General features: G+C 41.5%; 1 protein-coding gene across 2 annotated transcripts in view; it reads left to right on the top strand.

Annotated features, from left to right (window-relative positions):
• Fbxl2 (F-box and leucine rich repeat protein 2) overlaps positions 1-14,657 on the top strand; it is a 78,931-nt gene that overhangs the window by 21,949 nt on the left and 42,325 nt on the right. The window lies entirely within an intron of this gene.

Raw genomic sequence — 14,657 nt, 5'->3', positions numbered from 1 at the left:
AGGATAATTTCTAGGAAGATGGACAATTCCTAATAATAAAAGGGTCAGTTGAGGGGGGACCAAGATGGCGACGGGGCAGTAGGGAAACGCCACAGCTCTCTCCAACCAAAAAGAGAGTTCGAGTTCCAACGTTTAATCTCCCCAAGAGACCGACAACAACAAAAAGACGAACACTCAGAGAAAAACCAGAGGTGGAAAATAACAAAAAAAGAAAGAGAGGAAAAGAAGAAATTCAGAACAGAGAAGAGCGAAGACCCCTCCCCCAACCTTTACTGGCCGCGCGGCAGTGTGCCAAGCCGCCGGCCAGCTGGCCCGGCGGGGGCTGCCGGAGCCACAGAGACACAGGGGGCTGCTTGCAGATCACCAGGTACCGGATTGCAGAACAGCGGATCGCCAGGAACAGAGAAACCTACCAGCCGGGAGTCTCCACGAGGATCCCACCCCTCACTCTCCACTGGAGCGGAGAGGCTCCATCCCGCCAAAGCCGCCCGGCACCAGCAGCTCGACAAAGGGACCTGTCGCCAGACCACCCGCCCAATCGCGATCGCAACTACCCGGTGGGGGCCGCCCAACCCAGCCCGCAACCACCCCAACTGAACTCGGATTGCAACAACAACTGACGACCTACAGGGTGAGTACCCAACAGGGGACAGTGAATCCCTTAAGGGAGACCAGATCTGGAGGGAATCCCCAGACCCTGACCTAGACTCCCTACCCCAACACCCGGACCACAGGACCCACTAAAACTGGGAACTGTTCGAGAGCTCCACCAGCCGGTGGAGCACACTCTGCTGGCCAGGCCAGAGCAAGAGCGCCCCTGGAAGGGAGCTTAAATGCCCAAGCCAGGAACAGCGCCCCTGGGTCAAGACTACCAACAGTAGAAGAAATTTGAACTGTATCCTCCAGGCTGCATAACCTAGGTGGTATACACATTAGCACAGGCCTAACGAGCGCGCTCCAGGCTGGGGCCGGAACCAGGCCCGGGGACCGGCGCCTGAACAAAGCAAAAAGGGTCAGAAGTGGGGCTGTGGCTCAAATGGTAGGGTGCCAGCCTTGAGCTGAAGAGCTGAGGGACAGCACCCAAACCTAGAGTCCAAGCCCACAACCAGCCCAAAACAAACAAAAACACATCAGGAGCCCATAGCAGACTCCAGTATTTGGGAGAGTGCATCCAGAGCATCTGATCTTCCCAAGAGCACCCGCAGGAGCAAACACAAGCAGTCTAGGCTGCTCAACCCTTCCAAAGGCGGGAATTGCTACAGCAGAGAGCTGAGAATCCTAAGTAAGTCAGAATAGCAGCTGGAAATAGGCTCCCAACAGAATCCAGATCAGGCACAGACTCTCTCTACCAATACAGAATCAGCAACCAAGCAAAGACAGACACACCAAAACAAGATTGAAGAGCAGTCTCCTGAACCCCCATGCGAAAATCACAGAGAAAAATCACAAGGTTTACCACTACCCAGGACAGCAAGCTCACCTCAAAAGCCAGCAGCCACGCAGGGGAGAGCCCCAGTGGGAGCAAAGCAGGAATGGAAGACAAAAACTACATCCAAGGGTTGCTGGAGGCAATGACTCAAGAAATAAAGCGAGAAATGGATCAGAAATTGAAAGAGCACAAGGATGAACTATCAAAAGATATACAGGACATCAAACAAAAGTTGGATGCAAAAATAGAAGCTGCACAAACCTCAGTAAGAAGTGAGATAAACGCCAAATTAGAGGTAATGCATACTGATCTCACCTCATTGAGAGGTGAGATCAGTACTCTGAGAACCAACATTGAATCCATAAAGGGATCCATTTCCACCATGCAAACCACAATAGAAGCCACGGTCAACAGAGTGAATGAAATGGAAGGTAGAGTGTCAGATACAGAAGACAGAATACACCAACTGGACCAAAAAGTGACAGATATGGAAAAATCACTCAAATTAAACCAAAGGGAAATTCAAGAGCAAGCAGATAATGCTAAAAAGTTTAACCTTCGCATAATCGGAGTGGACGAAGGTGAGGAATTCCAGAGCAAGGGAATGCAACACCTATTTAACAAGATAGTCAATGAAAATTTTCCCCACCTCAAAAACGACCATCTTAACTACATCACAAAAGCTTATCGAACACCCAACAAGCAAGATCCCAGGAGAAACACTTCTAGGCACATTATAGTAAAAATGATGGATCTGAATAATAAGGAAACAATCCTGCATGCAGCAAAAATGAAGAAGGAGCTATACTACAACGGGAAAAAAATTAGAATCACTGCAGATCTCTCCACACAAACAATGAATGCAAGAAAAGCCTGGGAAAGCACCATACGAGCCCTGAGAGCCAATAACTGCCAACCCAGACTGATATACCCGGCAAAGCTAGCATTCACATTCGATGGAGAACTGAAAACTTTTAATAGCAAAGAAAAACTAAATGAATACATAAACATTAAGCCAGCATTACAAAGAATTCTAAGAGGGGGGACACAACCTGAAGAAAGCAACCAGGAACTGGGACCTGCCCCAAACAGGCATTACTCAAAGTCTAACTGAGCAAGCACAGGAGGAAAGGAAAGAAGAAAAACTTAGGAAAACGGAATGGCAGGGACAACAATGCATCTCTCTATACTTTCTCTTAATATAAATGGGCTGAATTCGCCAATTAAAAGAAAACGAACTGAGGACTGGATCAGAAAACAAGACCCATCCATCTGTTGCCTTCAGGAGACCCACCTCTCAGCCAAACATACAAACAAACTCAGAGTGAAGGGGTGGAAAAGGATCTACCAATCAAATTCCCCCAATAAGAAAGCAGGTGTAGCTATCCTGATATCTGACAAAATAAACTTTTCATTAAAATCAGTACAGAAAGACAAGGACGGACACTACATATTAATAAAGGGAACAATCCAAGAGGAGGATATAACCATCATCAACTTATATGCCCCAAATATCGGTGCACCCAGATATGTTAAACAAATGCTCTCAAACTTACAGAATAAAATAGATCCCAATACGATAATACTAGGAGACTTTAACACGCCACTCTCACCAAAGGACAGGTCTACCAACCAGAGGATTGGCAAAGAAGCTAACGAATTAAGTGAGGCCATACTTCAAGCGGAATTAACTGACATCTACCGAGTATTTCACCCTAAAACAACACAGTACACATTCTTCTCAGCAGCTCATGGAACTTTCTCCAAAATAGACCATATCATAGTACATGCAAGGAACTTAAGCAAATACAAAGGGATCGACATAATCCCCTGTATCCTATCTGACCACAGTGGAATCAAGCTAGCTCTCAATAACAAAGCATACCGCAGAAATTTCTCTAATACATGGAAATTGAACAGCACACTCCTTAACAAGGCCTGGGTAACAGAAGAGATCAGAGAAGAAATAAAGCATTTCCTACAACTCAATGAAAATGAAAACACCTCACAAAGAAACTTGTGGGACACAGCAAAAGCAGTCCTGAGGGGCAAATTTATTGCCCTCAGTGCCCACATCAAGAGAATGGAGACAGACCAAGTAAATAATCTCATGTTGCAACTAAAACAGCTAGAAAAACAAGAAAAAATGGGACCTAAAGCTACTAGACGTAGCCAGATAACCAAATTGAGAGCAGAGATTAACCAATTAGAAAATCAGAAAACCATAACCAAAATAAACCAAACAAAAAGCTGGTTCTTTGAAAAAATAAACAAAATTGATGGCCCGTTGGCAAGATTAATTAAAAAAAGAAGAGAGGAAACCCATATTAATAGGATTAGGGATGCCATGGGAAACATCACAACACGTACCCAAGATATCCAAACAATTCTAACAGACTACTTTCAAAAGCTATACTCTCTAAAGGAAGAAAATCTGGCGGAAATGGATGCATTTTTAGAGAAATACAAGTTACCCAAACTGAGCAAAGAAGAAGTTAACCAATTAAATAAGCCAATATCCTATAATGAGATACAGGAAGCTATCAAAAGTCTTCCAACAAAAAAAAGCCCAGGACCAGATGGATTCACAGCAGAATTCTATAAGACCTTTAAAGAAGAACTAATACCCATACTCCTCAAGCTCTTCAGAGAAACAGAGAAGGAGGGAGCTATCCCAAACTCATTCTACGAAGCCAATATCACACTCATCCCCAAACCAGGCAAAGACCCAACCAAAAAGGAGAATTACAGGCCAATCTCCTTGATGAACACAGATGCAAAGATCCTTAACAAGATTCTAGCTAACAGAATCCAGAAACACATAAAAAAAATAATACACTATGATCAGGTAGGCTTCATCCCAGAGACACAGGGATGGTTTAACATACGTAAGTCAATAAATGTAATCCAGCATATCAACAGAGCCAAGGTCAAGAATCACATGATTATCGCCACAGATGCAGAAAAGGCCTTTGATAAAATTCAACATTCATTCATGCTAAAAGCTCTGGAGAAAATAGGAATAGAAGGAACATTTCTAAAAACAATAAAAGCCATTTATGACAGACCAATAGCCAATATTATACTTAATGGGGAAAAGCTACAACCAATCCTCCTAAAAACAGGAACAAGGCAAGGATGTCCACTGTCTCCACTCCTCTTCAACATAGTCCTAGAACCCTTAGCCAGGGCAGTAAGGCAAGAAAAAGACATTAAAGGGATCCGCATAGGGAAAGAAGAAGTGAAACTATCCCTTTTTGCAGACGACATGATACTATACCTCCACGATCCCAAAAACTCCATCCCCAAACTTTTAGAAATCATAAGTCACTTCGGCAAAATAGCAGGATACAAAATAAACCCACAAAAATCAGTTGCCTTCCTATACACTGATAACGCACAGGAAGAGAGGGAAATAAAGGGAGCAACCCCATTCACAATAACCTCCCAAAAAATAAAATATTTAGGAATTAACCTAACCAAAGATGTAAAAGAACTATTTAATGAGAACTATAAAAAGTTAAAGAAAGAAATTGCAGAAGACACTAGGAAATGGAAAGACCTCCCATGCTCCTGGATAGGCCGACTTAATATAGTAAAGATGGTGATACTTCCAAAACTAATATACAAATTCAATGCAATTCCTATTAAAATCCCAATGACGTACATCACTGAAATACAGAAAACAGTCCAAAAATTTATATGGAACAACAAAAGACCTAGAATAGCCAAAACAATTCTAGGGGATAAAGACAATATGGGAGGGCTATCCATGCCGAACTTCAAACTCTACTACAGAGCTATAATCACAAAGACAGCATGGTACTGGCACAAAAACAGACCCGAAGACCAATGGAACAGAATAGAAGATCCAGAAATAAATCCACAGGCCTACAGCCAGCTGATATTCGACAAAGGAGCCAAAGACATACAATGGAAGAAACACAGCCTCTTCAACCGCTGGTGCTGGGAAAACTGGGCAGCCACATGCAGAAAACTAAAAGTGGACCCCAGCCTATCACCATGCACCAACATCAACTCAAAATGGATTAAAGACCTTAACATTAAACCTGAATCTCTGAAACTACTGCAGGACAGAGTAGGAGAGACACTTGAACTAATAGGCACAGGAAGGAACTTCCTGAACAGAGTCCCAGGGTCACAACAAGTTGGAGAGAGACTCGACAAATGGGACTACCTTAAAATAAAAAGCTTCTGCACAGCTAAATCTATCGCAACTAAGCTAGAAAGACAACCAACTAATTGGGAAAAAATATTTACCAGCAATATATCAGACAAGGGGTTAACATCCTGTATATACAGGGAACTCAAGAAACTAATCCCTCCCAAACCTAACAAACCAATTACTAAATGGGCAAGGGAACTAAAGAGGGACTTCTCAAATGAAGAAATAAAAATGGCAAAGAAACACATGAGGAAATGTTCATCATCCCTGGTGGTGAAGGAAATGCAAATAAAGACAACCCTGAGATACCACCTTACCCCAGTCAGAATGTCCCACATCCACAAATCAGCCAACGACAAATGCTGGAGGGGATGTGGAGAAAGAGGAACCCTATTACACTGCTGGTGGGAATGTACACTTATACAACCACTTTGGAAAGCAGTCTGGAGGGTCCTTAGAAAGCTAAAGATTGACCTCCCTTACGACCCAGTCATACCACTTCTAGGCATCTACCCTGAACAACAGGAACCAATACACAAGGACACGTGCACCTCCATGTTTATTGCAGCACTGTTCGCAATAGCTAGGATATGGAAACAACCTAGGTGCCCCACCACAGATGAATGGATCCAAAAATTGTGGTATCTATACACAATGGAATATTATGCAGCCATTAGAAATGACAAAATAATGGCATTTGCAGGGAAATGGATGGAGCTAGAAGGAATCATGTTGAGCGAGGTAAGCCAAGAACGAAGAGACAAACGGTACATGGTCTCCCTCATAAGTGGATGCTAAATCCAAAAGGTTAGGTGATACGACAAAACTAACAGGACTTAAGAAACAAAGAACTCCCGCTCATCTGGTTGAACCACTACTAAATATCCTCATGCTGCTGATCACAAATATGGTATATAACATGTGAACACTGTTATATATTACAGACTGTGGTAGACAATTTGCTCCAGGGAAGTTAGAATGAACTTGTGACTTTGAAATTATGTAATCATTTAATCACAATCAAAAAAAAAAAAAAAAGAACCTCGGGGAAGGGAGGGAGGGAGGGGATGGTAGGGGGAAAACAATGGAGGGGGTAACAATGTTCAAGAGGAAGTGTACTCATAACCTCAGTCATGTAACTGTAACCCTCTGTATAGTAGCTTTACAATAAAAAAAAAAAAAAGAAAAGAAAAAAAAAAGGGTCAGTTAAACTGGGTGCTAGTGACTCATGCCTGTAATCCTAGCTACTCAGGAGGCTGAATCTTAAGGATTGCAGTTCGAAATCAGGAAAGTCTGTGAGACTTACTGCCAATAATAATAATAAAAAACACAGAAGTTGTATTGTAGTTCAAGTGATGGACCACTAGCCTTGAACAAAAGAAGCTCAAGAACAATGTCCAGGACCTGAGTTGTAGCCTCAGGACCAGCAAAAAAAAAAAAGGGGGGGGTCAGTTAATTAAAATACTGAATAATCTTAAATGTGTATATACTTCATAAAGCTTTAAAGTACATGAAGCAAAAATTGAAAACTAGAAACAAAACCACAATTATAGTTGGATATAGTAACAATTTTCTCATTAATTGATAGCACTAGAGAAAAATAGGTTATTGAAAATGTGAATCTCTAACAACAATAAAATTTAAAAGCACCAATATGACAGGAGTCCTTCTCAGTAACCTATGTCAATGCAAAAAGGATTAAAAGATAGATTAAACTGGGGGTTGGTGGCTCATGCCTGTAATCCTAGTTACTCTGGAGACTTAGATCTGAGGATCACAGTTTGAAGCCAGCCCAGGGAGAAAATCCAGGAGCTCTTACCTTCAGTTAACCACCAGGAAACCAGAAATGGAGTTGTGACTCAAGTGGTAGAGCGCTAGCCTTGAGCAGAAAAGCTCAAGGGCAGCACTCAGGCCCTAAGTTCAAGCCCCATAACTACTACCACCAACAACAGAAAGATAAAGGATAGTAACTGGCAGAATAAATAAAAAACATTCATACAATCCATTACTTGCTGTCTATAATAAGAAATTCTTATCCAAAAACAGATTAAAAGTGAGATGGCTGAACTATGCTAATGTCAATAAAATAGACATGGTTAAAAATTGCTACACAACACACTTAGTAATCCTAGCTACTCAGGAGGCTGAGATCTGAGATTGTGGTCCAAAGCCGGCCTGGACTAGAACGTCTGTGAGACTCTCTTCTCCACTAAACTACCAAAAGAGCTGGATGTGGTGCTATGAACAAAAGAAGCACAGGGACAGTGCCCAGGCCCGGAGTTCAAGCCCCAGGACTAGCATGCACATAGACCCACACACAGAGACACACACACACAGACACACACACACAAATTGCTACATAAGACAAGAGTTTTCAGATGTTGATAAAGATCATTTTTCAAGAACTTATACTAGTTATAAGCACATGTGCTCCAAATAATAGACACAAAGATGTACCACACACAGAACTAAAGGGAGAAATGGTTCTGTAATATTAATTGGAGACTTTGCGACTAATCAAAGCTATCACTTTTTCAATATATTTATATGTCAAGACTAGATAGTTATGAACTCCATTTACATGTATGAATTCATTTCTTTAACCATCTCCATTTTGTGGAAGAGTGGATTATGAAAGCTAAATAATATGCCCAAAATGACAGAGATGTAAGTGGCAGAATGTATCACTACAGGCTCTTTGACTGAGTTTAGTTCAGTCCTTAAAGATTTCCTAGTTATATCTTTTACTGAGGAAGGATTTCCTTTCTCTGATCTTCCTGATTCTATGGCCTTTTCAGGACTGTAGATTAAACACTGCTTCAAAGAACAGAGCATTCTAGTATGGACTATTTTCATGTCTAGGAATCTTTTCTCCTGTGTTGATTGAAATGCAATTTTCACTGGTCTTTATAATAGGAGGGAAAAGTTTTGGGCAGCTTGATGATACAGGAATGTTATTACTGTTTATTTATAACAGTTATTACTGTTATAAATATGTTCTCCAAGAAATACAGTTTTAGGTGTTTAATTAGCAATAAGTCTCATGGATTTGCCTTCCTGAGCTGGTTTTGAACTATAATCCTCAGATCTCAGCCTCCTGAGTAGATAGGATTATAGGTGTGAGCCACTGGCACCAGGCTTCCTGAGGTTTTCTTCAAAAGGTTATAGCTGTAGCTTTTAACATTTATTTGGGACTCATCCATTTTGAATAGATTTTTTTTTTTTCTGAACTTGAGTAAGGTATTTTATAAAAACCTAGACAGGAAAGTTTCCTGCCCAGTCCAGGTGACACCAGTAGACATAGCACAAGAGAAGAAAAAAAAATAGGAAGAAGGTTTGACATCCAGGGTTAGGGAGTATAAGCATCACACTCCTGGCTCAGAGACTTGGAAAGGAGGATAAACAACTACTTGGAAAAGAATTGGAGAAAGGCTGCAGTTGCCTTCTGCAGGATGGGTACAAGGAAGGGGTAGGGCAGAGAACATTTCACATCACCAACTTGGGGACCTGTAAGAGCACTTCTTCACCTGGCCCTAAAGAGGAAGACCAGATGGCTGATAGCAGAATCCGAGGAGAGAGGGACGGTGTCTACAAAGGGTACAGGAGGGTAGCCAGGGCACCAGGTCCTGGCAGTGACTTCACAGGGCCAATTTTGTAGCACAATGCCACTTTTTTTTTTTTTTGGTCCGGTTGTGGGGCCTGAACTCTGGGCCTGGGCGCTGTCCCTCAGCTCTTCAACTCAAGGCTAGCACTCTACCACTTGAGCCACAGTGCCACTCCGGCTTTTTTCTTTTTGCTTATGTGGGGCTGAGGAATCGAACCCAGGGCCTCATGCATGCAAGGCAAGCGCTCTACCACTGAGCCACCTCCCCAGCCTCGCACAATGCCATTTTTGTAGTTTTCTATGTATATTTATACAATGGAGTTTTACTCATTAGGATGATGATATATCATTTGCAAAAGAATAGATAGACCTAGAGAAAATTAAATAAGACTCAGAGATAAAGGATACATATTTTCTCTCATATGGAAGTTAGATCTAAATTATAGGTAAACACAGGGTTATATACATATATACACAAATATATTAACTAAAATATGGCATATGTGGGAAAATAAAATATGCTATGTGTAGAGTGTGGGGAGAATTCCCATTGTATAACTCCTTTGAACAACCAATTTCCAGTTTACCAAAATGAATTGTAGGAAGCTGGAGAGAGAGAGAGAGAGAAAGAGAGAGAGAGAGAGTGTGTGTGTGTGTGTATACGTGCGCGCGCGCGCAGATGAATTGGGAGAAAGGGTGGTAACTATTCAAGTCTTCAACTGTGTTCTGCCACCCTTGGGCAGCATGAGCCTCTGGCCCTAAGGCCTGCTGGGTTTGTGGCCCTGAGGGGTGGCAGCGGCCTTCCTTTCCAGATCAGTTCCCTTGTCGCTACAGGCATAATTCCTCTGGCTCTGCTTTTCCTCTGTGAAGAGGATAATTACCCCAGTCCTATTTGCGTTTTCTCCCCAAGGACAGATGGCTGAATTTGAAAGGCTTGAAGGGAAATTCTCTTTTTTTTTGTGGGGGTCTATTTGGTGAGGACACCCTCTTGGCTGCAGTGCCTGGGCTAGAGAGTGTTGACTGAATGACATCACCACGGTCCCCAGATACTTCATCTGTCTCTTCAGCAGGGGCTGGTGAGGTGGTAGGGTGACTTCCCTTTGCCTTGCCCTTGGAGGATGGCGTCATTGCTTTTCATATGGCAATTCTTATGTCTTTTTCTCCTTCATGGTGGTCACTAGGCCTGGGTGCCTTGGAGTTCTGGCTGCCCACAATGTGGATATCCATTGGGGTGCTTCATGGGACAGTTTGGCTAGGTCTTTGTGGACATCAGAACTGGAGGGGCGCACTCATTGGGGAACCCCAGCTGTACCCTAGCACTGTTAGGCCTCTTAGCTGTGCCCACTGCTGTGCCAGAATGCCCCGAATTAATTTGTGTATGATTGAGTTTTGAGTCCAACTTTGTTTAACATGTTCCAGTTTCCTGGTATTCATTTGTTCAACTGTAAGTTGGTTGTTCAAAGGAGTGACACCATTGGAATCCTTCCCTTTATGTACCATACTTGTGTATATATGCATATGACCCTGTATACATTTACCTATATATTTATAATTTAGATCTAACTTCCATGTATGAGGGAAAATATGCATCCTTTGTCTCTCTAAGACTAACAACATAATTTTCTCTAGATCTCTCCATTTCCCTGCAAATGATATACTATCCAAGTGGATGAGTAAAACTCCACTATATACACACACATCTCACGTTTTCTTATTCATTTGTCCATTGAAGAGCATCTGGGCTGTTTCTATAACTTGTGTATGGTAAATAGTACAGCAGTGAACATGGGTGTATAAGTGAATTTATTGTATCCTGACTTGTAATCTTTTAGATAAAGTCTAAGAGTAGTTAGTATGTGTGGCAAACTGCCACTATTGGGGACAGTACAATAACAGGAGATTGACTGGCTGTGGAACTGTGCTTTTGGGGCACAAAGAATCTGAAGCATTCTACCAGCTTCAGATGCCTGAAGTCCCTTTAATAAAGTATTTATTGAGTTTGGTAAGGTATCATTGAAGTCTCAAGCACCCAACAGGTGATACAATCTTAATATCTTTGATTCACCAGCACCAACAGGTGATACAATCTTATATGCAAGTGATAAGTGACTTCCTTAGGGAGTAGAGGTTTGCAGTTAGCCACTTAGAATTTGCATAAGCTTTTGTCTACCCCAAGCTGCCTGACAGCTTGAAGCCTGACCAACTCACGTGTCTGGTAGGAATATGAATCTCTGTTAAGACAGGACTGTTTGATCTTTCCAGGGCAACATTCTGAGAGCATTCTGAGAGTCTTGTTAGAGAATGGCATTCCAATTCTCTCCCTATCAGACCTCATAGTTTGATTACCAGAGATTCTCACAGTATTCCTGGATCATAGGGTAGTTCTCTGTTAGTCTTTTTTTCCCCTAAATTACTTTATTGTTTTAAAGGTAATACACAGCGGGGTTACCTTTACATATGTCAGGTAATAAGTACATTTTCTATTGCATAGTATCCTTCGTTCCCTCATTCTTACCTATTCCTTCCCTCCCCTCTCGACCCACAGATTGCATAGTTCACTTTTCTCCATGGCCTGTGCAGCTAGTGTGCTCCACTGCTGTACTATTACCATTTTCCCTCTGATTTTGTACCCTCCTCTACCCTCCCCAAGATGTGCATGTGAATATACCTTATGTAAGATAAAGAATAGTCATAAGCAAATGAAAAACCAATTAAGAAAAAAGTCCTTTGTTTCCAGGTCTTTGGAGTTTGTTTCAGTATATGTATTACATGCATCTGAAGAAGCATTTGGGTATTGCACCTTTGTGATTCTCTCCTAAGACTATCCTCTTTTTGTCTCACTGTGTGTGAGTATATGGAGTTCTGTGTAATTTGTCATGTCCCAGTGTGTTTTAGATCTGACTTCCGCATATCAGGGAGAACATGTGCCATTTATCTCTTTGGTCTTGGCTTACCTCAACATGATTTAAGTTCCATCCATTTCCCTGCAAATAACATTATTCTTTCTAATGGCTGTGAAAAATTCCATTCTATGTAGGTACCACATTGTTTGGATCCACTCATCTATAGTGGGGCATCGGTTTCCATATCTTGGCTGTTCTGAAAAGTGTGGCAATGAACATGGATGTCCTTATCATATCCAGGTCTCCTGGTGCTCAGGGTAGATGCCTAGGTGTGGTATAGCTGGGTCATATGGAAGGTCTATGTTTAGTTTTTTGAGGAACCTCCAGACTGCTTTCAGAGTGCTTGTACTAGTTTACATTCCTACCAGCAGTGAAGTGGGGTTCCTTTATCTTCACATCCCTAACAGCATTTGTTTTTTGTTGGGTTTTTTTGGTCGTGAGGCCTGAACTCTGGGCCTGGACGCTGTCCCTCAGCTCTTCAGTTCAAGGCTAGCACTCTACCACTTGAGCCACAGTGCCACTTCTGGCTTTTTTTTCTGCTTATGTGATGCTGAGGAATCTAACCCAGGGCCTCACGCGTGCAAAGCCAGCACTCTACCACTGAGCCACCTTCCCAGCCCTCAGGGTTGTTTTGATTTGCATTTCCTTCAGGGCCAGAGATGAAGAGCATTTCCTCTTATGTTTCTTTGCCATTCTTATCTCTTCGGAGAAGTTTCTCCTTAGCTCCCTTACCCATTTAGTAATTGGTGTACTAAGTTTGGGAGCGGTTAGTTTCTTGAGTTATTTGTATATATTGGATATTAGGCATTTGTCTGATATATTTCTGGTAAAGATCTTTTCCCACTTGGTTGGCTGTCTTTCTAGTTCAGTAACTGTGTCCTTAGCTGTGCAGAAACTTTTTATTTTATTTTAATGTAGTTCTACTTGTCAAGTCTCTCTTCTATCTGTTGTGCCCACCCCTGGGACTCTATTCATAAAGTTGTCTCCTTTGTATATTCTTCCCCCTATGGTATATCTTTTGTTGTCACTGTATTTGATTTTGCTACCCTTGTATCATATATATGTTTATTTGAATAGGGTAGGGAAAGGGACAGCCGAATGGTGAGACAGAGGACAAGGGGGAACCAGTGCAACAGCGATATACACAAGACAGTATGTTGGAAATGATCTGTAAATGTGGGGTGTGGGGGTGTGGGGGGTGGAGAGGGAAAGTAGGAGAAAAATGAGGGAAGGGGTAACAAGTTTGACAAGAAATGCACTTATTACCTTATGTACCGTAACCCCTCTGAATATCACCTTGACAATAAAAAAAACAATAACAAAAAGAAAAGAAAGTAAGATTCTGCCTGTGCCTATAAGTTCTACTGTCTCTCCTTCTCTCTCTTGCAGTAGTTTCAGAGTTTTGGGTCTGACGTTGAGGTCTTTGATCCACTATGATGGTGGCGCATGGTGACAAGTAGGGATCCACTTTCAGTTTTCTGCAGATGGCTACCCTGTTTTCCCAGCACCAGATGTTGAAGAGACTTTGTTTTTTTTCTACTGCATGTTTTTTACAGATGACTGTACGTAAGTGACTTTATTTCTGGGTTTTCTAATTTGTTCCATTGATCTTTGGGTCTATTTTTGTGCCAATACCAAGCTGTTTTGTTATTATGGTTCTGTAGTAGAGTTTGAAATCTGGTATTGTGATACTGCCTGCATTGCTTTTTTTTTTTCCCTAGAATTGCTTTGGTTATTCTAGGTTTTTTGTTGTTCCATATGAATTTTTTTTATTGTTTTCTCTTAGTAAATAACATTGGGATTTTGATGGGGATTGCATTGAATTTGTATATCATTTTTGGCAGTATGGACATTTTTATAATATTGATTCTACCTGTCTATGAACATGGTAAGTCTTTCCATATCTTGGTGTCCTCTTTGCTTTCTTTCTTTAGATTTTTATAGTTTTGGCTATAGAGATCTTTTACATCTTTGGTTAGATTGATTCCTAGGGTTTTTGTTTTTTTTTTGAGGTTGTTGCAAATAGGGTTGTTTTCTAATAATTTCCATTTTACTTGTTCATTGTTGGCATACAGAAAAGCTACTGATTTTTCTGGGTTGATTTTAAGTCCTACTACTTTACCAAAGTGGTTGTTTAGCCCTAGGAGCTTGGGGATGGAGTTTTTAGGGTCGGTTAGATATAAGATCATGTCATCTGCAAACAGGGATAGTTTGACTTCTTCTTTCTCTATGTAGATCCCTTTATGTCCTTTTCTTGCCTGATTGGTTTTGCTATGAATTCCAGAACTATGTTGAAGATAGTGGAGAAGAGTGGGCATCCTTACCTTGTTCCTGATTTTAGGGGAAATGGTTTTAGTTTTTCCCCATTGAGTATGATATTGGCTGTTGGTCTGTCATATATCGCTTTTATTTTTTTAAGGAATATTCCTTCTATTCCTAGTTTCTCCAGAGCTTTGAACATAAATGGATGTTGTATTTTGTCAAAGGTTTTTACTGCATCTATTGAGATAATCATGTGGTTCTTGTCCTTTGTTT

This window comes from Dipodomys spectabilis, unplaced genomic scaffold (assembly GCF_019054845.1).
Source record: "Dipodomys spectabilis isolate Male_0828 unplaced genomic scaffold, ASM1905484v1 ptg000365l, whole genome shotgun sequence".
Lineage (NCBI taxonomy): Eukaryota > Metazoa > Chordata > Mammalia > Rodentia > Heteromyidae > Dipodomys > Dipodomys spectabilis.
This window is presented reverse-complemented; position numbering and strand designations above follow the sequence as displayed.